The sequence below is a fragment of the Pteropus alecto genome, unplaced genomic scaffold (assembly GCF_000325575.1).
Source record: "Pteropus alecto unplaced genomic scaffold, ASM32557v1 scaffold146, whole genome shotgun sequence".
NCBI lineage: Eukaryota > Metazoa > Chordata > Mammalia > Chiroptera > Pteropodidae > Pteropus > Pteropus alecto.
Genome location: NW_006442107.1, coordinates 17,732,655 through 17,758,262, shown reverse-complemented (window position 1 = coordinate 17,758,262; position 25,608 = coordinate 17,732,655). Strand labels below are relative to the sequence as shown.

General features: G+C 34.5%; 1 pseudogene; it reads right to left on the bottom strand.

Moving 5' to 3' along the window:
- LOC102879274 lies at positions 1 to 25,378 on the bottom strand (annotated as a pseudogene).
- Positions 25,379 to 25,608: the final 230 nt, after the last annotated feature.

Below are 25,608 nucleotides of genomic sequence, written 5' to 3'. Positions count from 1 at the left end.
TCACCTCAGTTTAATAATCTAATAAATGACAAAAAAGACAAACAATGAAAACAGAATCAAACAGCTTTGTTTGGCTCCCTCTGCATAAAATCTTAAGTTTTTCCATAGTTTTACCTAGAAACCCAGTTGGAGAAGCAAACTGAATTCATTTCAGCTAATAATTTATTTTGACTTTTAACTCCATAGCTTATCTCAATGGAAAGAGATTTTATAGCAGTTACTTCGCTTCTCAGACTTTCAGAGAGTCTCCCGTTTTCTTCGCAGGCACTACACCCGCTCTTAGCATAGCCATAGTTGCCAGGAGGAACTGCTTCACCAGGCCTGAATGCCTCATCCAGCCAGAGAAGGGATGGAAAAGTTTTAATTTTTTAATTTGCATTACCTTTCATTTTGATTCTTCCTTCTACATTTGCATAATTTCCAGTCTAGCATAGTCTCTCATTGTTTTGTTTCTGAATTACTTTACAACTCTCTGTGAAACAATGGCTTCCTTTATCAACAAAAGAAAGAATAAATAAAAATAAAACAAAAACTTTCCAAAGTTCAAGCAATTAAGAGATATGAAATCATAGTACTTCAAGAGCTTACAGTCTATTTATTAAAACCAGGCAAATAAATAGGTAATTATAATACAGACATGATATAGAAAAAGAACCAAAGCAAAACTGGGCAGTGGGAAAAGAAAGGTGAACAAGGAGAAATAAAATAAAGAAAAATGCAAGAAATGGCTTCCTGGAGAAAGATGTGTTCAGGCTGAGTCTAAAAAGATTACCAAGCAAATACTAGGAGGATAAGAAAGGGTAACAGAGGTATTCTGGGCAGAAATAATAATGCTAGTCTTTCCAATGTATTTATATTTCTTTCCATAGAATATCAAAGATTACACTGGTCATTACTGAGCCATTCAGGGTCCTGGCAGAACATAGCACACTCAAAATTGACTATTATAAAGTTATGAGCAGGATTAAGGGAAACCAAGAAAGAATAGTGCATACCAGGACTGGCAATAGTGGGAGCTTGGGTATAAAAGAACAACGGAAGGAAATATTACCTGAACCTGGAGAAAATCAGCTCTAAAAGGCTCTGAAAGGAGCTTTGGCCTTTGGCACAGAGATGCTGCCAACCTATTGCACCGAACAGAGAAAGAGCCAGGGTAATAAAAATCTTGTCCTTAATTTTTTCCCAACCTTTGATCTCCTAATAATGTTTGTCATGGCTATAGCCAAATGGAAGCCAGAAAGCAAACACTGCTGATGTCCATGTATTTACTTCGTGGAGCACCAAACAGAGAGGTAGAGTGGAGATTAGATCTAGAGTGGCAAAGAGAAAATACCCAGTATAGTTTTTTTTTTTTAATTTCCCACATCACACACAAAAAATAAGGCTACATCATTTAAAATATTTTACAAAGCACTTAAGGATGGCAGCAAACAAAAATACCCTTCAAATTTCTCACAACTGGTTTCTGGAAACATCTCTCCTAGATCTGAAGAATGTCAGCCATCCTCAAGGGCTACCTATACACCTGCCTCCCTGCCTCAAGCAGGGTTCCCCTCCTTCCTTGCTCCCAGCATGTTTTCCTGTGACTGAGGTACACTGTTTTTCTCCGGCACCTAGGACAGGTTCAAGAACATCCAGACTCGAGTCCAGACCGAAAAAAGGAAAACCAGTGGCCCTAAAGCTTACTTAACCACCTTAGGACTTGTCTTACCCACCTTGACTGAAATTGGAATGCTCACATACTTTAGCATATACTTCACTCTCTACTTGTGTCCTTAACTTATGACCCTTGGAGAATAATAATATACAATTGAAATAGCCCTATATCTGTATGAGGGGTGATTTGATCACATTTCACTCCTCTGAATTAGCAAAAGAGTAAACAGATCTTTCCTCTTTCACATTTCTCAATATTTGGGTTATTCAACTTTAATAATTGTGGTTGTTCTCATCAATGCTACAATGCTGCTAGAGCCTTACAAAGTCAGAGAGTTGTGGGTGTCTCCCTCAAAATAAGATCAAGAAAAAATTCATATCCTTCCTGCAATTTGTTAAGTCTCACTTCAAGGCTCTTCCAAGCTGCATCATAAAAAAAAAAAAAAGAAGAAGAAGAAGAAAGAAATGTATCTCCAAAAAACAAGCAACAATTTGCAATCATACTATAATTAAAATCTATTTTGAAAAAGATACTTTTCTCAAGAGGAAACATAATATAAAGATGCAATTCTGCTTACAACACAAAAATATTATACATTGTTACTCAGAGTGATTTAACTACTTAGAGTCACAACTTCTCACACATTGCAATTTCTGCTTGTGGTAGGGGTCCCCAAGACCACCCTCAATTTTGATGACATGCTAGGATTCATAGAACTCAGAAGAGCTATTTTACTTAAGGTTACAGTTTATTACACAAAACTATGCAGATTAAAATCAACAATGAAAAAGATACATAGGGTGGAGTCCAGAAGAAGCCAGACACCAGCTTCCAGCTGTCCTCTCTCAGTGGAGTCATGCAGAGAGAAATTAATTCTCCCAGTACGATGTATGACAAGACATTCAAAGTCTTACCAATCAAACTCATCAAGCTTCCAGGGTTTTATCAGGGCTCAGTCACAGAGCTGTAGAGAGCTTACATGACTAATCTTAGCTAAGAAGTCTCCAGCATCCCTAGAGGTCAAACTGATACAGCACAGCCTTGGACCCCAGGCAAAGAAAGCAGGTATTCACCATAAATCACATTGTTAGCATAAACTATCCGGCCCGTGGTGCCAGGTATACAAAAACACTTTTATCAGGCTAGATATTCCAAGGGCTCTGAGGTTAGCCCAGGAGCCAATCAAGGACCAGTTCTAAGACCTACAGAATATACAGAGTTTGGACAAGCTAAATCTCCTGAGGTAACCTTTAAAACTCTCAAGGCCGAAATACCTTGTACTTTCTTTTTCTCCAGTAGTTGTTAAAAGAAGAAAACCTCAGTGATCTTATGGCTAACAATAAATATCCAGATCTAAGAAAATGGCAAAAGAAAGTGAATTTTCTTTTCTTATGTTACTCTATAGATTCCTGCCATGTCAGCTTTTAGGAGCTGAACTCTTATCGAGTCTCAATTTAGGTCCATTAAGCCAAGTACACTCTCTTACAGAAATAAAATAATAATATCACAACAAACTAACAGTGGGAAATCTGTGGAGCTCAAAAGAGGGAGCAATTGATAAAATGAAAATAAAATTCAATACTATTAATATTAAAAACATTATCTCACATTAGTAATAAGCTAATATGAAGGATCTCCTGTTTTATAAGTATTCTTTTTGATAAATGTGATTTTTCCCTATATTTATTATATTTGACATGCTTACTGATTTCCATTGAAACGTATTTCTAAAATATTCTTTTTTCAGACAAATTATGTTGGATGAAATAGTTTTCTGAAAAAGATATACTATTTTTTAAGCTAGCCTTTTGAGTTGTGTTCTACTGCCCCTAATGGGTCTGAAAGGAAAATGGTAAGATACAATATAATCAAAATAAATAAAGGAACCTTTAAAGAATGCTCATTCTTACATCTTTTGTTTGGTGGCATTGTAATAGAACATGCTGGTATTTGTGTAATTTAAAGAATAAAAGTAAAGGCCACCTGCAAGCACTTGGGTTTAAATGACTTGTGTGTAACAAGTGCTTTAACTTTCAGGTTTTTCTAACCACTGCTAGAACCAGAAATTAACCAACAAAAATATAAATTCGATTGCATTACTCTGAAGCAATTAAACTCTTCTGATCATTTTAGCTGTGATAGAAAAGGAGCATATGCTGTGGCAGGATTAGAGACAAGATGGTGCAGCATGAGGTAAAATACTGATTTAAATTTTGCCTCAAGGTCTAGAGGGACTTGCTTTTATTTACTAGAAATAAGCAAAACACAAAAAGGTTTAGTGTCGCATATAAACTCTTATCAATCAAGATCTCTACCTAATGCCAATAGTCCTTAGGGGAAAGTTAGATGACTTGTATGCAACACAATGCTTACTGAATATCGTAAGAAAACCACAGCATGATGGCAAAAATCATATTTCATTTTTATTGAACCATTTATTGTAAATGATAATAGCAAAGATTAAATGGGGAAAATGTCTGTTGTTTGAATTAAGGTATTTATCTTCTTTCAAGAATGTGTTAAGACATATACAATTATTCTGACATTGTGAGTTCAAAAAAAAAAAAAATAGCCAATGTTTTGTGTTGGATTTCTTGACCTAACTTACGAAGAAATTAATTTGACAATTTATTTTTAGTGATAAATTGTTATCCTGTGTGTCTTTGTGCTTGAGTGATCAAAACATCTCTACAGATTGAACACAGCGTGATTTTCTTTTCAGAGCTTCCTACATAATAACTATTTGAAAAAGATTTTTAAACTCTCGGTGCTTTCGCCAAACAATATTTAGTAAATCATTTGACTAGTATTTTCATCCAAGCATTATATCTGCCTCCTCTGTAAAATAAATTTATTCTCTAGGTCACTAATAACTTCATATCACAGCACTGACTCAAATGAAACTAACCATCTGAAATGTTTCCTTCCTTCTCTGGGCTTCTGTTTGACTATTTTTGTCAAGCATTCTCCTCTTACCTCACAGGTCCTTTTCTCCTTCTTATCCTCCTCCTCTGTCTCTTGCCATCCATAAAATAGTGTTCTCCCCTCATTCTAGTCCTCACTTCTCTAATTTTTTTCTTGAAATGATATCTCTTAGTGATATTCTGACTTTCATTGGGAATCACCCTCATCTTTTGATGTCTCTATCTCATTCCCATCCTTCATGTTCCAATGTTCCTTCTTCCAATGCCTGATAGATATTTGTCAATAGGGGATCCCCTGGAAGCACAAATTAACTATATCACAAAATGTGTTATCCTTCCACAGTCCAGTTCCCGCTCCCTGCATTCCTTCATTTAACAAATAATCTTTGAATACTTACCATGTGCTGGCTTTCTTCTAGATCCAGAATCAACGAACTATTCCTATAAAATCTAGATAGTAAATGTTTTAGGCTTTGCCAGCCATATGCCTCTGTTGCAACTATTCAAGTCTATTATTGTAGCACAACAGCTATGATGTGAGTATGGTTAGATCATAATAAAACTACTTTTGGATGTTGAAATTTGAATTTTATATAATTTTAATATATCATTAATTATTACTCTTCTTTTTACTTTTTTGTCAACCATTCTTAAGTTATATGCCATAGAAAAACCAATGGCAGCCTGGATTTAACCCATGGGCCACAGTTTGTATACCCCAGTGGTAGACACTGGAGATTCCTCAATAAATAAGAAAGATAAATTTCTTGCCCTCAATGATCTAAAATTGTAAAAGAACCTCCCCTACGTCTGCTAATAGTGACCTTTTCCTCTGTTTACATAGCAACCTGTGTCAAATTTATTCCTTATTATCTGCTATAACACACTCAATCATTAAGCATTTTGATTCCTCTTTATCTCAGATATTCACACTATCAAACAAAATAAATTTATAGTGGGGGAAAAAAATCTCCTAAATATTAATCTCAGCTTTGTATCTTTCCAAATGCTCTCAATATCCATATATAAATGTTTAGATTTGTAGTTTAAAATATTTTGTATTTCAAAATTTTATTTTATTTTTTTCACTTTGCATTTTCCTTATAGGCAATACTTTTTTAAGGTTTTTTTTTAAAAACAGTTTTATTAAGGTATAATCAAAATATACAAAATTACACATATTTAAAGTATCCAATATGATAATTTTTGAATTACATATTACTTTTTTATTACACCTTTATTGGGAAATAATTCACATACCATAGATGTCATCCTTTTAAATTAAATAATTCAGTGGTTTTTAGGACATTCAGAATTGTGTAATCATTACCACTAATTTCACAATTATGTCGCCACAGAAAGAAACCTGATACCCTTAAGCAGTCACTTCTCATTCTTTGTTCCTCCCAGCTCTGAGCAAACATTAATTTACTTTCTGCCTTTATGAATTTGCCTGTTCTGGACATTTCATATAAATGGAGTCATACAATATGTGACCTTTTGTATCTGGCTTCTGCAACTTAGGTTTTCAAGGTTCATCTGCATCGTAGTAGATATCAGTACTTCATTCCTTTTTATGCTGAATATTTTGTTATATGAATACACCACATTCTGTTTTGTTATTCAACAGTGATGGATATATGGGTATTTTCCACTTTCTGGCTATTATGAATAATGCTGCTATGAGCATTTATGTACAATATTTTGTACCTGTGGATATATTTTTTTAATGCTCTTGAATCTACCCCTAGGAGCGGAATTGCTGGGTCATGTGATAACTCAATATTTATCATTTATGGAAATGCAGCTACACCGCTTTACATTCTCAGCAGCAATGTATGATGGTCCTAATTTTTCTACATCATATGTATAACTTGTTTTCTCTGACAGAGTGCTTGTTTCAAATCTTTTTCACCTTATTCACAGGCTATTGAAACAGCCCTATTTTTCCTATTCTGTCTCCAGTCTTTCATCTATTTCAATTCACCCCACAGTCCCATTAACATAGGTTTCATATTCCTAACAAATAATATGTCACGCTGTCTTCCACCAAACTCTCCACAGTTATCTACAACCTAAAGTGTATTCTACAAAATCCTAAAGATTCATAGGCCAGAGAAACTCTCCAATTCAACCAAAACTGTTTATGCATGGTCTCTCACGTCGCATCTTCTGTAGGCAAGGCTGGCTTCATCAGCCTGAAACCTGTGCAGTCACACAGGGACCCACATGTAGAACACCCTAAAACACACTTAGTTTTAGGCTCTCCTGTCATTCTCTTGAAATTTTAATGTTTTGACAAGAGATTCCATATTTTCATTTCGCAGTAGACCCTACCAATTTTGTAGCCAGTCTGGTTGGTGGAAGTTGAGTTTTAGTGCCTAAGCCCATCCAATTCAGCATACATCTTTTGCTTCTCAACTAGTTTTAGGATTGCAAAGCATTTGCCTTCTGTGTTTCACGTTAATCAATGCTTCATGTCTCTTTTATAATATTAATGCTCGCCAAGTTTTCATTCTGCTTACAATTTTCATCTTTACTCTTTCAGAAGAGTCATAATACCAGTCATTATTTTATTTTTAGTTCATAGCCTAAGCTGACATATAGCCTAAAATAATTTAATAACTTTATTTCTGACTTAAAGATATAGACACTTTAGACATTGCCTTAAAAAAAAAAAAGTACTTTAGCTCAGAACAAAAGCTTTCATATTAGAGGTTTTGATCAAATATATACCTTTGGCCAAAATAAAAGGGAGTGGGAGTATTCATTCTCTAAGTGAGAAAAAAAAATTTGCCTATTAGTTTCTTTTCTATACAAAAAGCAGATAACCCATTTCAGCTATAGCAAACACATGATTTTGGCCAAGGTGTAGAGAAATATTTCATTTTCAGAGAAGTTGCATGCTCCAAACAAATATATGTAAATTAAAGTTTTATAAATTAGATACATTCTTTCATTGATTTAAATTACAGTCTAGAGTTAGGAGATAGAACTCCACAAGAAATCATTTAAGAGAAAGCTTTAAACCTGCATTTTAAGTTCTAATCTTCTATTTGGCTGCTGCCACCAACAGTGGAATAAGCCCATTTTTAAAACTAGTGAAATTATTTGCATTTGGTGAAATTTTAGATATATTAAAATTGGATTTAACTTTCCTGATATGAAAAAAAACTAAACAAACTCAATAAAAAACTTGAAGAATTGCCAGGAGTTAGCAGCCTTGTTTTTCTATTCTATAATTAGCATAAGGTTGCTTTTTTGTTTTTTTTAAAGACTTTACTTTTTAGAGAATTTTTAGATTCACAACAAACTTGAAAGATAGTACAGAGAATTCCCATATACTCCCTGCCCCTATGTGCATAGCCTCCCCCATTATAAACATTGCTCATCAGAATGGTACATTTGGTACATTTTTTACCAAAGAGAAGCCTACATTAAGACATTGTAATCATCCAAAGTCCATAGTGTACCTTAGGGTTCACTCTTAATGTTCTACATTCTATAGGTTTGGACAAATGTATGACTTATATCCATCATTACAATATTAGAGTGTTTTTACTTCCCTAAAAATTCTCTGTGTTCTGCCTATTCATCACCACACTCTCCTGCTCCTGGCCACCACTCATCTTTTTATCATCTCCATAGTTTTATCTTTTCTAGAATGTCATATAGTTTAACTCATACAGTGTATGACCTTTTCAGATTGGCTCTTTTCAATTAGTAATATGCATTTACGGTTTCTTCATGTTTTTTCATGGCTTGACAGCTCATTTCCTTTTAGCACTGAATAGTATTCAATTGTTTGAGCGTACCACCATTTATTTATTCTTTTACCAACAAAAGAATATCTTGTTTGGACATCTTGGTTGCTTTCAAGATTTGGTAATTATGAATTATGCTGCTATAAACATTTGTGTGTATGTTTTTGTGTGAACTTATGTTTTCAGTTCTTTCAGGTAAATACATAGGAAAACAATCACCAGATCGTATGGTATAAGAGCATATTCAGTTTCGTAATAAACTATTATACTGTCTTTTAACATGGATGTACCATTTTGCATTCCTACCAGAAATGAATGAAAGTTCCTGTTGCTCCACATCTTCATCGGCTTTTGTTGTCAGTGTTTCAGATTTTGGCCATTCTAATAAGTGTTTAGTGGTATTTCATTGTCGTTTTAATTTGAACTTATATATAAGGTAGAGAATATTTTCATATGCTTATTTGCCCTCTATATATCTTCTTTGATGAAGTAGCATAAAGTTTTGCTTTACAATTTTCTTTAAAATGTGTCCTTCCATTCTTCCTAACAGTCACTGGATATATTTAACCAAAGTTTAATACAAGCATTCTCTGTTTATATGACAGTAAATTTTAGTAAATTTCTCTAGATATGGAACAAGTGAAAAATTGAGCATTAAACATGCATTATTATTTGTCATCAAGACTTAAGAGACAAAATGCAATTCCTGTTTATTGGCCTCCACATTGGATCTTTGCACGGTTGTAAAGTATCATGTTCTAATCTATTTGCTAAGTGAACTCTGGTTTCTTTTAAAGCACAGTAGACCTGTGATTGACCACATCAATCATTCGACTGAAAATATAAAATGATTTTCTCTTTTTGACCAAGCTGACCTCATCAGTCAGAACAATTAAATTTAACTTCTAGGAGTCTTTTGTACCAATACAGAAAAGAAACAGGCCCTCAAATTTCACTTTATAGGTGTTTAAGTGTTTAAATTCTGAGTTGTTTATGAAAATCAACTGGATAGTTCATCTTCACTAACTATTTCACAAGATAATGGCTACTAATTAATTACTCACCAACAACTACTCCAAATGAGGAGATCTATAGAAAATGTACACAGTTGTATTATTACCGCAAATGTGAAGATGATATAATTCAGTGGCTTTCAATCTGGCTGCATACATATTAAAACTACTTAAATATGTAGCAAAGGTGAGGTGGGGAACAAGAATGAAAAAATACAAATGACTGAGACCTACCCTCAGAATTTCCGATTTATTTGGTCCTGGTGAAGCTGGGAATGGAATTTTTAAGTACCCCAGGTATTTCTAATGTGCATCTGTGGTGGATAGGATTTTTTTTTTATTTATCTATCTCTGGTGTTGATACAGGTTTAGACTTTATGAGTCATGGATTAATTATCACCACACCTATTGGTTTGCATGAGAAAGTCTCAATCTTCTTTTTCCTGTAAAAGAAGTTGTTCTGTGTCATGCTAAATGCAAGCACTTTTCTAAAAGTGCCCTGGATTGCGGTGGTGAAGTTTCTGTTTGCTATATTTCACTTGGTGTTTCGTCTATGGGTAGGATAATTACAGCTGAGTCCCAGCAGCATATGGTGGTGGGCTGGGGAGAAGAAAACCAAATGAGGACAAAAACACAAACACAAAAATAAACATAAGTCAAGTTTGTGCTGCTGGGTAGTTTTCTTTCATCTTTCTGTGAGGTTAATTAACAGCACAATATGCCTTTGCCACTCCGATGCATCCAAAGCATCCCAGAAGGTTCCTCCTCCACAATCTAAATTATAATGATGCCTGATGATAAGCAGAATTTTTAGTTTAACTAGAGTTAAGTGAATCAATCTGGGCAATATAAAAGTGTACCTTAACCATTATTTTTCTTATCAACTGAACCCCCATGCAAGGTCTCACTGACTCCAAGAGCTGGTGCTGGTGGGCTACCAGCATGCCCGGTGCACTCTGTGGGAGGCCTCACCCCACATTATATCTAACTCATCAAGGGCCCTCATGAATCACATTAAATTTGCTTTAAAAGTTTTGCAAGAAGTATTATAAATTTGCTTTTAAAATTATTTGCCTATGAGCCCATCACTTAATTAAAATTGACTATTATTTCTAATTGTTGCCAACTGAGAAAAATTTAGCACACAAATTGTTTTCAAATTATGAAGATGACATAACATTATGCTTTGTGGACATTTAATTAAACATTATTTTATTTGTTTAGATTCTCTCTTTATGCTTTGTACCCAATGTTTTCTTTCCATTCTAAGATATTTTCAGAGGTCTCTGAAATTTTAGGGATTTGTACTTAAGTATCTGATAGGTAAAAAGGTCTTTGGTTCCCCAACTCTAAGATTCCAGTGAGAGACAGAATATACAAAGGGACAGTGGCCAGACTAAATGACAATAGGACTCTTGAGTCACAACTTCTGTGGCAACCAGCTCAGAATAGTCGGGACTTGGTCAGTGGCTGCCAGCTTCTCTGTTCTCTCTCCTCTCCAGTCAGAATGTGCCCGAAGCCTTACCTTTTTCTTCTATAAAGATTTCCCACTTCCCTACTTGCTTTTGAGTTTCTGCCAAGCCCAGGTAATAGTGGCCCTTGTTATAGCAAGCTCTGAATAAATAGGCTTCCACGTGTTCTCATGGCTTTCATTTACTTCTAGCCAGCAAGAAAATATTGAAAAGGGGCTGGTGGTTGAATCTACATCTGACTTCTAATGATGTCTCTCATTTCTGCTTGCATTTATGTTTCAAAATAAGTCTAGAGGATTTTACAGCTAATGAAGGAGAATGAAATCAATCATTTATATTTTGTAGACCAAAGAATTTGTTAATTCTATGCCATAGCAATTACAGTGTTGTAACTGATAAAATACTAAATGCATTTTAAAATAATAAGGTTCTTAGTAACAATATTTAGAAATAGATAATCTACAAAGAAGTGGCTCTTATGCAAAAGGCCACATAAACCCTGCCCAGAAGGAAGAACCATTAAGATCATCCAAATCCAACTGGAAGTATCAACACAAGAAGAAATGGCTGTCACCTGAATGTCAAAATTATTTCTTTTTTTCTTTTTTTTTAACAATATGAAAAAAACTCTGAGGCTATAATAGTTTATATTAATGGACAAAATTAATGAAACAAGTCTTATATATACCATTTATTGCCTTACCTTCATTTACTGACTTTCACTTTACTATTGTTTTAATTTCCTTACTAGCTCAGCAGCATAATACAGGAAGTCAGCAATTTGAAAATAATCTTTTTTATTATTGTTGCAAAAACTATAAAAGAAAAGTAGATCTCAACTTCAAGTTTCCAAAATCGTCCAAATAAAACTCAAACTTACGTTTAATCATCCAGATTTCCCCCATTGTGTAAGTGATTTCCTAGATTTAGGACAATTTTGGTTCTCTATAGCATCCTTCATTGTTCTCATTTCATGACTCATATACTATAGAAAGAAACAAACAGAAAAAAAATGAGTAGGTGTGTGTGTGTTTGTGTGTATGTATGAATTTTAAATAGCTTTATTCCTATTGTTTTTCCACATCTTTGAAAATATTTTAAATTCTATTGTAAATAAATGTCAGTAACATAGTAAAAATGCATTATTTCTTTGTTATAAAATATTCATTTTAACATTAAATCATTGATAAAACATTACTAGATAATAAAGTTAAGAACAATACCGAAATAAGTACATTCTATGAAATTCGATATTCATTATTTTACTATGTAACTTTCAGGCAAAGTTTCAATGTTTTGTTCAGACATTTTACCACTTATGGTGTGGTAATCAGCTTCCAAGATGGCCCTTCAAGATCCCAACCTTCTGTATTTTGCATCCTCTTGCAGTCCTCTCATACACTGTTACCAGGTTTGGTTTGTATGACCAATAGAATATGGCAGAAGTGATGATGAGTTATAAACTCTTGTGATTAAGTGGTGAAAGTCACTGTGGCTTTCATTTTGGTCATCCTTTCTCTTTTTCTCTCTCTTTTTTTATCTCTATCTCCACGTATTTCTTTCTCTCACATCACTTGCTCTAGGAAAAGCCACTGCCATGTCATGAGCAGTACTAAGAAGAGGTCCATTTAGCAAAGAACTGAGGCCACGTGAGTGAGTGATCTCAGAGGCAGATACCTCCAGCCCCAGCAAAGATGACTATAATGTTTGTTGATATTTGACTGCAACCTCATGAGAGACCCTGAGCTAGAATCACAGCTAAACCATTTCCAGAATCTTGATCCTCAGAAACTGTATAAGATAACAATGTTTGTGGACTTATGCTGCTGTTTTGTACTAACTTGTTATGTGATGATAGATAACTGATATACATTTAATGCACACTAATTGAAAAGATAATAATTAAGTTGTTGTGACTTGTTTGTGGAAATTTACTTATCTGCAAAAGAATATGTATTTCTGTCCAAGTACAGTATCATTTTAGACAACTATCAAATGAATGAATACATGTAAAACATTTAGAAAAATGACTGACACACAGCAAATTCTATGTAAATAGCAAATATGAGAATGATGATATTAAATACCAGAAGAAAAAAATATTACCTAATGAAAATCTTTTCAGAGGTATAAAGTTGAAATTCTCACAAACTGACAAATAACTTTCATATATTATTTTGTAGCTAGATGTTAATACTCACCTTATGCTATTAGAAGAGAGATTTAAAATCAGAAAGATACTAACTGGAGCCTGATACCATCAATCCTAGGTGGCTAGCCAAAACCAGTCACTGTCACTCTTGTGACTTAAGCTAGGTTTCAAAAGGAATTAACAGCTCAGCCCAAAGATGCCAGGCTGTTGATTCACAAGCTGTAGGGTCAACTTCACGTTAACAGGCAGGATATACTTTCCTTGTGTAAGGCTAGACCGTGTTTTCAGATATTATAGCTTTCTTAGTGACTAAGAAGAAAGTGAAACCTAATTTATCTTCCTCTTCAGCCCAGAAGCTATGCCTCATTAGCATTTAATGGAAGACCAAAGAATTTCCCTACCCTTAAAACTAAAATCTTTCAATGAAGTAATTTTGTCATTGTTATTATTCTATTGGTGACGGTAGTAACTTTTCTTTAAATATATTTTTTTAATGTTTCAGAAAAACTAGAATTTCAAACTCAAGAGCTTCGAAAATGGTCATTTCAGAAACAGGAGTTAAGAAAAGGGACCATTTCAAGCAGCAACAGCTTCAAATGATTAGCCTTTTGAGACAGCAGGTGTTAGATTCAGTAGGGTCCTAACGCCAGGAACACATTTACATTCAAATTAAACTAACATAATTAGATGTTATTTCTTCAAAGTAGGAACCCCTTTGTGTAAGAAAATAATTGCAACTTCCACTTATGTAAAATCTGAATTAAACTTTTACACTTAAAACACCTATCTTGGCCATACTAATAAGGATGCCGAAAACTGGCTCAACGTTTTTCCCTTTTGAATACTAATATATATTTATCCTTCCGTTAACTTTCCCATCATTTGCTTTGAATTATAACATGAAAAATCAAAAGTGTATGCCCACATTCAAAACAGCGACTAAAAATCTAATTTTCATTATAATTATCAAAATCTAATTTTCATTATAATTATCAAAGAGAGGAGACATAAACTTTTATAGTCAAAGTAAAACCTCTTCTCCCAACCCACCTTCCAGCCAGCATCTACTATCAATACCTCCATTGAAGCACGTAAATTTTTTAAATGTAAGATCTAATTGTAATTTATCTGACCTGATCCCTCTGCAATATGGATGCTGTGACCACTCCTTAGAAAACCTTTTCTCTCAGTTTCATTGTCTGTGCTCCCTGCTATTTCTCCCCTTATATTTTTATCTATTACGGTCTGGTCCTTTTAGCTGGCTTCTCTTTTCTTTATCACCCACAAATTGAGTTGTTCCCAGAGTTCTGACTCCATATGATGTCTCTTTCCAATCTTCACTGTATAATCTCACTCAACAATTTTGACTGTTATTTTTGCTGGTCACTTCCACCTTCCAATATTCTAGGACACTCTAATTAGCTGACGTGCTCCACCTTCCTTTTCTTGACCAGCAGGTTTCCGAAGGTATATCTGCTGCACATTTATAACTTGACATCCAACAAGAATTTAAATTCAGCATATTAAACACTGATCTCATTTTCATATTCTCCCTATATCATCTTCTCATCCTGGGAGCCTGTTTCAATAAATTATTATGCTGCCTCTCAACTAGTTACTAAGTATTCGAGTCTTCTATGTCTCCTTTTTCCCTGCACTATCCATACACAAGTTCATTCTAGCATTACACTTGCTGGCACGTTTTCAAGTTTTTTTCCCCACTACAACTTTCTTTGGATTTTTATTATTTCTTACCAAGATTCCTGTATAAACTTCCTAACGAGAGTACTCACATCCAGCTATGTGTTGAGGTAGGCAGAATAATAACACTTCAAAGATGTCTAGGACCTAATCTCTATAATCTGTAGATAGATACCTTACAGGGCAACGGGACTTTGCAAATGTGACTAAGGTCAATTACATTGGGATTAGAGATTATCCTGGATTTTCTGAGGAGGTCCAATGTAACCACATAAGTCCTTAAAAACAGAATATTTCCTGGTTGCAGTAAGAGAGAGATGTGATGACAGAAGGGTCAGAGAGATGCAACCCTACTGTAGTTGAGGATGGAAAAAAGGGCCAGAAAGCAAGGAATGCAGCTTATCTCTAGAAGCTGGAAAAAAAAAAAAAAAAAACAAGGAAATGAGTTCTTCTGTAAAGCCTCCAGAAGGAAACACAATCGGCTTACATCTTGAATTTAACCCAGTGAGACCTGTGTCCATCTTCTGATCTACATAAGTGTAAGATTTGTGTTGTTTTGTCATTTATCTGAAAAGACATTTGCACATCGATGTTCATAGCAGCGTTATTCACGGTGGCCAGGACGTTGAAGTAACCAAAGATCCTTCAATAGATGATTTGATAAAGAAGATATAGTACATATATACGATGGAATATTACTCAGCTATAAGAGGAGATGAAATACTGCCATTCGAGACAACATGGATAGATCTCAAAATAATCATGCTAAGCAAAATAAGCCAGACAGAAAAAGTTGAAAATCACATGATATCACTTATATGTGGGATATAAATCTAAAAACAACAAATGAACAGACTCATGGACATGGTCAGTGGACTAGTGGATTCCAAAGGGAAGTGGGGGAGATGGGAGGTCGATGGGGTAAAAGGGGTCAAATATATTGTGACAGGAAGAAGTCTAACTATGGGAGCTGAACAGACAATACAATATGTATATGACTTACTGTTGAATTGTACACTTGAAATTTATTAGATTTTGTTAATCAATAAATAATAAAAATAATTGTAATACATACATACATACATACACACACTCATATAAATTTATGTTGTTTTAATCCAGTAAACTTGTGGGAAATTATTAAGGCAATATAGAAAATAAATACATATTCTTATGAATAATTTTTATCTATCAAGTTATCTTTCTAAAATGCCAGTATGCTTATATAAAAATGTCTTTTTATTTTCTGTGCTTTGTAACAAACTATCACAAATTTAGCTGCAAAAAACAACATACATTTATTATCTCACAGTTTCCACGGATGGTTTAGCTCAATCTTCTGCTCAAGGTATCAACCAAAGTTGTGATGTCATGTAAAGCTTATGTTTACCTCTCAAACTTCCTTGCTGGCAGAGTTTGTTTTCTTGTGCTTATAGGACAGAGATCTTTAACTCCTACAAATTACTTGCAGTTCCCTGCCAGGGACCCTTTCTACATGTGAGAGATTGTTTCTTTAAGCCAACAAGAGAAGCAACAGCAGTTGCTTCTCCTTATTGTGACCTCCAGATCTCTTAACGCACCACAAATTCAGTTTGAATATTAATAATGACACACATATACACACCAAGAGCGTACAAAAAGATTTATTACTTACATAATGGGGTAGCAGGCAGGCCTGCCAGGTTAGTCTGATATTGCTTGAGAAAACAAGGTAGACTGACTTGGTGTTTTTGTTGTGATTAGGACTTAGAGCTAGGCTGAGAGATGCCACACACATGCAGGAGCTAGCATAGTTTCAATTTTCCACCAGTGCCAAAAAAGGGAGAATCTGGATTTTCTTAGCTTGCACAAATGTAGAAAAGAAAAGAGAGGGGTGAAGCTTAAAGTTGTCAACAATCAAACATCAAAAAAATTGAGCCAAATGATTTATTGCAAAGGAATTAGAAAAATTTGGAAAAGGTTGCCAATGTATGATCCTAGAAATGCATCTGCTTAGAGATACTGTACCGACATAGCCAGGCATTCCTCATTTTATTGTGAATCATTTTATTGCACTTCAGATATCGCGTTTTTATCGACATTGAGGCAAAATCCTCCACCAGCATAAAGACTGCAACTCAATGAAGACTCAGATGATGGTTACCATTTTTAGTAATAAAATACTTTTAATTAAGATATGAACATTGTTCTTTTTTTAGACATCATGTTATTGCCCACTTAATAGACTACATTATAGTATAAACATAACTTTTATATTCACTGGGAAACCAAAAAATTTACATGATTCATCTTGTTGTGATACTCACTTTATTGCAGTGGTCTGGAACCAAACCCAGAATATATCTGAGGTGTGCCTGTATCTGAATTACTACAGGCACCATATCCAGGTTTGCATTACCCTCCCAACTCCCAGAGGCACACAGGAACACAAGTAATTGCCAATTTAACATCCACGTATTCCAGCACCAGATTTTGAATAACATAAGAGTGGGGGACATATGTTATGTCTTGGTATGTCCAGATTCTAGCATGGCATCTGGCTCATAATGAATTTTTAATAAACATTTATTAAATAAAGAAATATATTAACTCTAACAAACTAATAAAATATTTATTTTTAAAATACTTAGATACAAATAGTTTGATAGTTTGACAGTTCACCCTATGGGCTATTAGATAAAATATGCAATACTTTAATCAGCATTACACACTCCAAAGTGGTTAGCTTCATTTTAAACACTCTTATCAAGAGTTCTTATTCCAGAGGCAGCTTTTACAAAAATTTTAATTATCATTATTTTATCATAAGCATTTAAAGGATATGAATTGGCATAAAAGATTTAAAAGTGATATTTAATTGGTAGAATGAATTTTGTCCACAATATATGGATTGACTAGAAACACATCATAGGTCCCGTGGCCATGTCGTGAGCATGGTCCAAGAATCTAACATGCCTAATAGCCTGTAATGTTCCTAACTTAGGACTCTGTTCAAGCTCCTGCTCAGGAATGTGCAGAGGACCCTGAACTTCAGGGTTCCTGGGTATACAGTCTTAGGCAGCCAAAACCTATAGGCCAAGCATCTCTAGCCTTAAGGAGCCTCATCCTTTCCCCACAGTTGCTGAGGGGAACAGATATAGAAAAGGTCAGAAGGAACTGCTCTAAATTACTGTTGTATCTGCCTAAAATGAACCTTTTGTGGAAAATGTTTATCATAGCACTTAAAAAGACAGAGCTGGGACCTCATGGAGCTACAAGAACAACAATGAATGATCGTTTTCATGCCTGCTCTCTAATATGTGCTTTTAAGTATGCAGAATTTAGTTCACAACTTGTTTTATTTTAATATACAACCAGATGGTGAGGTTGTGTGGGAAGCCTACAGTCATCACATACCTCCAATAATTAAAGGCTACTGATATCAGTGGAAGGAAATATAATAAATGTAAACCTCACAACATACCATTTCAAAAATATATTAGTTTATCATAATAAAAAGGAACATTCCTTAATATCCTGTGGGACTTATAATTAAGAAATACATCATAAAGAAGATCTGTATTAATTTTCTAGGGCTGTAGTAACAAAGTATCACAAACTGGATGGCTTAAAACAACAAAATTTAGTTTCTCACAAGTCTGGGTGCTCGAGGTACAAAATCAAGGTGTTGACACACCCTCTTAAACCTGTAAGGGAATCCTCCAATGCCTCTCCCTAGCTTCTAGCAGTTCACAGGCAATCTTTGGTATTCTTTTGGCTTATAGACGCACTTGCTCTAGTCTTCTGTCATTGCATGGCCTTCTCTCTGAGAGTCTTTGTCTTCACATAGCTGTTTCTTATAAGGACATCAGTCGTATTGGAGTAGGAGCCCCCCATACTCCAATGTGACCTCGTTTTAACTTAACCAATTACATCTGCAATGACCCTATTTCTAAATAAGGTCACATTCTGCAGTACTGAGGCTTAATACTTCGAAACATCTCTTGGGGAGATGAGAAGTACAATGTAACCCGTAAGAGAATCGATTTGTGAATTTTTTCATCTGATTTCCAGATCCCAAAAGAGAGCTGATTTTTAATTATTTAACCTAGAGATTTTTTTTTTTTTGGCTTTTCTTATGTAATACATACTAAAATCTCTGTCCTTGTTCTCGATGAGTTTTCAGTCTAATGATAAGGCAAACAAGCAATCAAGTAAATACTGCAAAATCACTGTTCTAATGGAGGAATATGTCATATTATGGTGAAGGATAAAATTTGAGAATTGAAAATAATTATAATAGATTGTTATCATTTTATTAGATGTTTAAAAAAAAATACTGTGCCCTTAATTCTAAAATGCTCTAAGCTGCCATTAAAAACTTTCATTTCTCCTGAAAAGAAAGTAAAACTTTTTAATATCTTATCTCAGAGAAAATGAGGCTAATAGCATAGTAAGATGATTCAGCAATTTAGAAAGCAATTTTGGATGCAGAAAACCAGCATTCAGTTTTCAGCTCCCACATTTCTCGTGCTATAGGAAGTAATCAATACTGTCAGTCCCAAAGAAGAAAATGTTACAATAGCATTTTTTTCTCCAAAAGATAAAATCATTTACCAACAAAACCCTTTACCAACAAAACATTTTTCCTTTGAAATACAATATCTAATAAGTTTAATGCTTATGTAACCCCTTTTTACTATACATTTAACATCAGGGCAACACATTTATTTCCTATAAAGAAAAAACAACAGCAATAATAACAATAACAAAACCTCAATTTTGCCCATTAGTAGCACAGATGAGGTAGCTCTGGAAAGATATTCAAAAAAGCTCTTAACTCCAGATTTGAGCCATGAGTTGCAATGGACATAATCCTCTGTAGACAAGGAATCTTGGCAGCTCATCCACTAGCTCCTCGATTGGTGAGCAGCCTGGTATCCCTAGGGTATCCCAAGCTCTCTCCAACATCCTCCTCACTGGTCTCTGAAGCTCTTAAACTCTTCCTTTCTCTCCTTCTCTCCCACCCTCCAAGGTCCTTCGTCTTCTCAGCTTCAGAGCCAGAAGCCCAGTCATTTGATTTTCAGCAGTTTTACTGTTGCTGATGCTGAAGAGAACTTCAGAACCATGTACATAAAGGCATTTCTTTTGTACTATGCAAAATATATATGTCTCTTTCTTTGTTTTGAATTGCATTGGTGGTGGGGGAGCCCTCTCCACCCTTAAAATACCTGGGAAATATCTGGTCCCAGAATTGAAATTAGCAAGTTCCATGCCTCAGCTATAGAGGGAATGGGAGAAAAATAATAATAATAATGTCATATTAAATGGATAGGGGGACATAAAGAGAGTCTAATCATGTCCTTTTGCAGTTTATTCTTAATATATGTCACAGGAAGAGGTACTGTGAAAGAGATGAAAGAAAGAAAGAAAGAAGAAAGAAAGACAGGCCCAACTCTTAGAGGCTGATTGTTTGAAAGGAAGGAAGGAAGGAAGGAAAGAAGGAAGGAGGAAGGAAGGAAGGAAGGAAGGAAGGAAGGAAGGGGAAAGGAAGGAAGGAAGGAAGGAAAGAAAGAGAAAAAAGAGAAAAGCAAAGCAAAGTAAGCAAAGAAAGCAAAAGGAAAAGAAAAAGGAAAAAAGAAAAGAAAAGAAAAGACAACTTCTCCAAATCCGATAGGGAGTTGCCCTATATAGATGGTACTTGGATGACAGAATTCATCTCTTAGCAGGAGTTTTGTATAGTAACTTTTTACATTCTCGTTGGCCAAAGTTTGCAATCTACAGATTCACAGTTTAGATGATCAAATTTACTCAAGTTTTCACCACAAAAAAACCACTGAATTATACCATTCTATGAATAAGGTACTTAACTGTCATACTTAGAATTAGTAGCCATTTTCCAAGACATGTTCTAAAATGTGTTTTTTATTTCAATATGAATGTGATAGGCAAAATAATGCCCTCCTCCCCATCCAAAGATGCTATATCCTAATCCTCAGAACCTGAGAATATGTTACTTTACCTGGCAAAAGGGACTTTGCAGGTGTAATTAAATTAAGAGTTTTGAAATGGGAAGATCTTTCTGGATTATCCAGATGGGCCCAATTTAATCAGGGTCCTTATGAGAGGAAAGCAGGAGAGAGAGTCAAGTCAGAGACACAGAAGCAGAGGAACGCAGCCAGCCTCTAGAAGCTGGAAGCAGAAGGAATGGATTCTTTCCTTCAGCTTCATGGGGAACTCAGCCTCTGATTTTAACCCTGTAGGACCATTTCAGACTTCTGACCTTCAGACTATAAAATGATATATTTGTGTTGTTTTTAAACTACTAAATTTGTAACAATAGAAACTAATTCAGTGAGAGTCATATCATTTGGTATCAAAGAGTCAATTAGGTTTAATATTTGAGAGCTTAGGCCTGAATTCGGACAGACCCTTTACCAACCCTTTTATTTCTGATATTTTAGACCTAGTTCGAATATGCTGCTTGGCCTTTTGTCATGTGCTATGAGGCTAGGCAATTAACATCCATAAGCCTAAATATTTCACATTTGTAAAATAGGTATTAAAAATAGAGCTTTTGAAAAGATTAAAGGAGGTATTTATAAAATATTTTAAATCATGTCTAGTTCTTAGCAAGGCCTTGCTATAAATATTAGCCACTGATATCAGATATTATAAATATGTCAGCACTTTTTTTTTTTTTACCAAAAATTCAAGTGTTTTATTTTTTACCGTGATCAGATGAATGAACACGGGAACCACCTTGTCTTGGGTAGTTATTATTATCCTCTTGCTGCTGCGAAGGAAATGAAACTTCCAAAACTGAATTGAACCAAGTTATCCAGAGTCACTCTCAGAATTTTATGGTTAAATATGAAGCAAAAGATAGAAGTGCTGAATCTGGGAAATATGATCCAACTATAACATCACAAAATGGAAGGAAGAACAGAAGATTAAATTGTAACTTGGATCACATTTTTTTTAAATATTCTTTTTCAGAAACAAAAGCATAATCAGGCAATTTGTAGTCAGCTTTCTATTATAGGTACCAAATCATACTCTTGGAAAACTTGAAGTAATTGACTTTTTATTCATTTTTAAATACCTAGAGCTGTAATTTTAACTTACCTTATAAAAAAACAAATGTATGTTTTTGTTTTTTTTTTTAATTTTCACATCAGGATATTTTTAAAAGGTTACTGTGAAGTGCCTATAAATATGCAAAGATTTCAACAGCTAAGACAAACATCTCAGTAAATAACTTAATTGAGCTGTGAATTTTTAGTGATTGAAATCCGATTACTTTGTGGCTTAATTTGTGTACTGCTTGACTGCTCTGCAGTTTCAGGCAATTTAACAATGTAGACAGTATATGAAGATGGAATGTTAAATAGTGACTGAGGCATTCAAAGTAAAAATGTCTGTGTTGTATCCTTTTTTTTTTTTTTTTTTTGGCATCCCTGAATGATGTTGCTGTTCTGATTGGCATGGGGATGTAAGTTGGCATACCACTGAATGAGACACAGGCTCTATTCAAAGGCTCCATGGGGTCAGAATATATCAAAATCACGGGAGACACCGATTCTTTCCCTTCGGATCTTTGGATTATTAGTTTTACCCTCTCGTTGAATTCTGGTGGTCATTAGGCTCATAAAGATTAATAGCATAGCACCCCAAATCTTCTCCGCTCCTGTAAAATAAGATCAGTGAGTTTTGTGATGACTTTATGCTTTCAGATTTGTCAAGTCCAGGCTCTTCTGAGAGATTCTTTGTTAACCTAAAACTCAGCAATATGGGTTTCTGATATTTTACAGAGCTATATACCCAGAGACACTAAATTTTAAGAGATCGATAATAAATTAAATCAAGAAAGAAAGCAAATTTAGACATTGCATGCCAAACAACCTGAGATTTTCCTCGGTTTGTCTTTTTATACACACATTCCAGAATATTACTTCTATGGTCAGTTCATTTTATTCTGTCTTCCAAATAAAGCCATAAGTCTATCCCTCTCCACCCTCAGCCTTCTAGCCTAAATAGCTTGGATTAATGCAAGAATTCCAGTTTTTATTCATCAATCTTATACCCCCACCCCAATCATATTCTTCTCACATGATGATCTCTTCAAACACCAGCCATGTTACTCCCTTTCAAAACCTGTCAATGTCTTCTTAGGCAGTTAGAAAAAAAACAAATCCTCATCATGATCCCCAAGATCCTACTGTTTTGACTGCTGCCCACCTTTCCAGGCTCATTTTTATTTATACCAATATATCTACACATTATCATTTTGACATGTAATCAATGTAACAATATTAATGAGATATTTAGATTCCTTTTGTCATATTGTCTTTAAAATCCAGATCAGGACTTCTCGATTCAGATGAGTTCCACATACCTAGTACTCAATAGCCACCTGTGACACTCATGTTGGACAGCACAGTGCTAGGGAGCCCGTTAGTTAATGCTGATGAGAGTATCAGATGAGGTGAAACATAGGTCTTTGAATATTTATTGTTTTCTTCACAAACAAGAAAATACTTTTCTAGAGTCAAGAAAATGCCTCAGAAGTAAAGAAAATCTTTTCTCCAAACAAATAATATGAATTTCTAAGCTAAATGATTTAATGTCAATATAAATTACAATTAGCTCTTTAATAAATTCTAATACTTTAGATTTAATAGTTGTTCCTTTTTGAGTATTAACTTTCACTTTATAATGATTACATATTAATGCTGTAACAAATTATAAAGTTTCAATATAACTACCTCATACTAAATGTGTCTTTACCAACAAAGAAGTATTTCATTAAAATCATTTTTGGCATTTATAATCAACTTAATGCAATAGTAAACACAATAGCGACTTCATAATTACTGTGATAAATGTGGACTAATTGTAGGAGCTAATAACATCTACCCTTAATGTATTGTAACATTGCTATTGAGGGAACTTAAAATGAATTTAAACATTTTCTAATTTTTAATTTCAATAATTTTAAAAGACTGAAAACTACTAAAATTGATTGCATGTGAGCAAAAATACACTCGATTAGTTCTGCCCTGAATTAGCTTTTTGTCTATTTGATTATACTTTTTCGGCTTTTATATTACTAAGAACAAAGCAATTGCTCAGTCATGAAAGACCATTTAAATTAGGTGGCTTTAAATGGTCATTTGGACTTACTAAATGTAATTTTGAATGCCAATGTCTAAATTGCAGTGATCATTTAGCAAATGACCGATGCGTCATCTATTCCCATAGCAGAAACAAACTCTTCAAATTAATCAATGGTCATGCAGAAATAGGAGTTTAAATACAACTTCACTTAACCATCTATATCTCAAACACAAAATTAATACAAATCATTATACCCTGAAATGAGGAGTGTTGCTGGCAAATTACTAGGAAAGAGCCAGGTAATAAGGCTTTGGCAAACCTCACTTTTCTCATTACCGACATGTTCTAGCTCCCACCTGGGTAAGCTATTGAGTTCTTGAGTTCTTGATAAAAGCAAGGTTATCCTGGTCTGTACTTCATGTTTCAAGTAGAGACTGTTTTTCTAAAAGCCACCTGACACTCCAGCCTGCTCATGTTCTCTTCTTTCATTATAAATACAGAATCCTATGAAATCATCTGTCCCTTAGGGCCCGGTCTGATGTACAGTGTCATTGTCACTCTTTCAGTTCCTGGTTTAATTCTAATATCTTCTCAAGCTTCTGTTTAGTCTCTTAAACCTTCAGACAGTGTTTCTAGATCCTCCATTTCCATCTTCTATTTTAATTCATTCTTCCTTCCCAGGAATAATCTTAGCCCTAAACTTCCTCCCTATGATCATTCTTCTTTCACTAAGCTTTTGTGACATTATAAATATAATATATTCAAGATCAATATATTCATCTACATATGCATGATGAAGCTTGTTAACTTGTTAAAACAGGCATTTTGATTTTCTTCAAATTGTGCAGAAGAAACATAAGTCCTAGTGTCTATAAAGCAAAGCTTCTTAACCCAGCAGCACATAATGATCACATGCTGGATCCTGGGTTCTATCTCAGAGATTCTGATTTAAATGGCGTAGGGTGAGGCACAAGCATCTTATTTCTAAAAGTGATTCTATTATGCATTCGAGAATTAAAATCCACCCTGCAGTGTCAGATTGTAGCATTCTGGGTCAAAGTGCAGCCTTGGGTAAGGAAATTACTACTAGCTTAGACATCATGAGAGGAAGAAAGTGCTGAGAACAGATATCATGAAGTGGAATTGCATAGAAGAAGGGAACAGAGAATGGCCAGTGAAATTTCCCCTAGAGAATGGGAGAAGAATGTCTATATTAGAACTTAAAAGCTGTTTGCGAGTAATTTACACTCAGAAGTCAAAACAGAATTAGCAACAGAAAGTCATTAAGGAAGTATTTCCTCATTTGAACTAACAGTGGAGAATAAATTAAAATAATGGGTCAGGCTAAAATTAATTTAAAAAAATCTTTTCATATGTTAAAGAGGGATAATAAACCAACGCTGATAAAGAGAAATGGTCAAAATTAATGTAAAAACGAGTTTTGTTTTTTTTTTTAAATTCCTTCTCTGGATCCTGCAACTACCTTTACCTAGTTGCTTCTTCCTCTTCAATCTGCATCTCCGAGAAATATTGTCCTACTTCTTTGCCTCCAAATGTTTGTCCACTCACTGAAGCCACCTTCATCAAGATGAACATCTTTATTGGTTAAGATGAAGTTCTTTATTGGTAAATCCTATGGGCCTCTTTCAGTAATCTCCTAGGGACTCTCAAGCAGCTTTGGCTAAGTTGACCACTCTTTTGAATTCCTCTCTCTTTCCTTGGCTTTTGTGACACTATCTTATTGACTATTGTCCTGTATCTTGTAAAATCTTACTATTTTTTCCTTTAGTGGTTAACCTGCCCTTAATATCCCATTCGTATTGTTC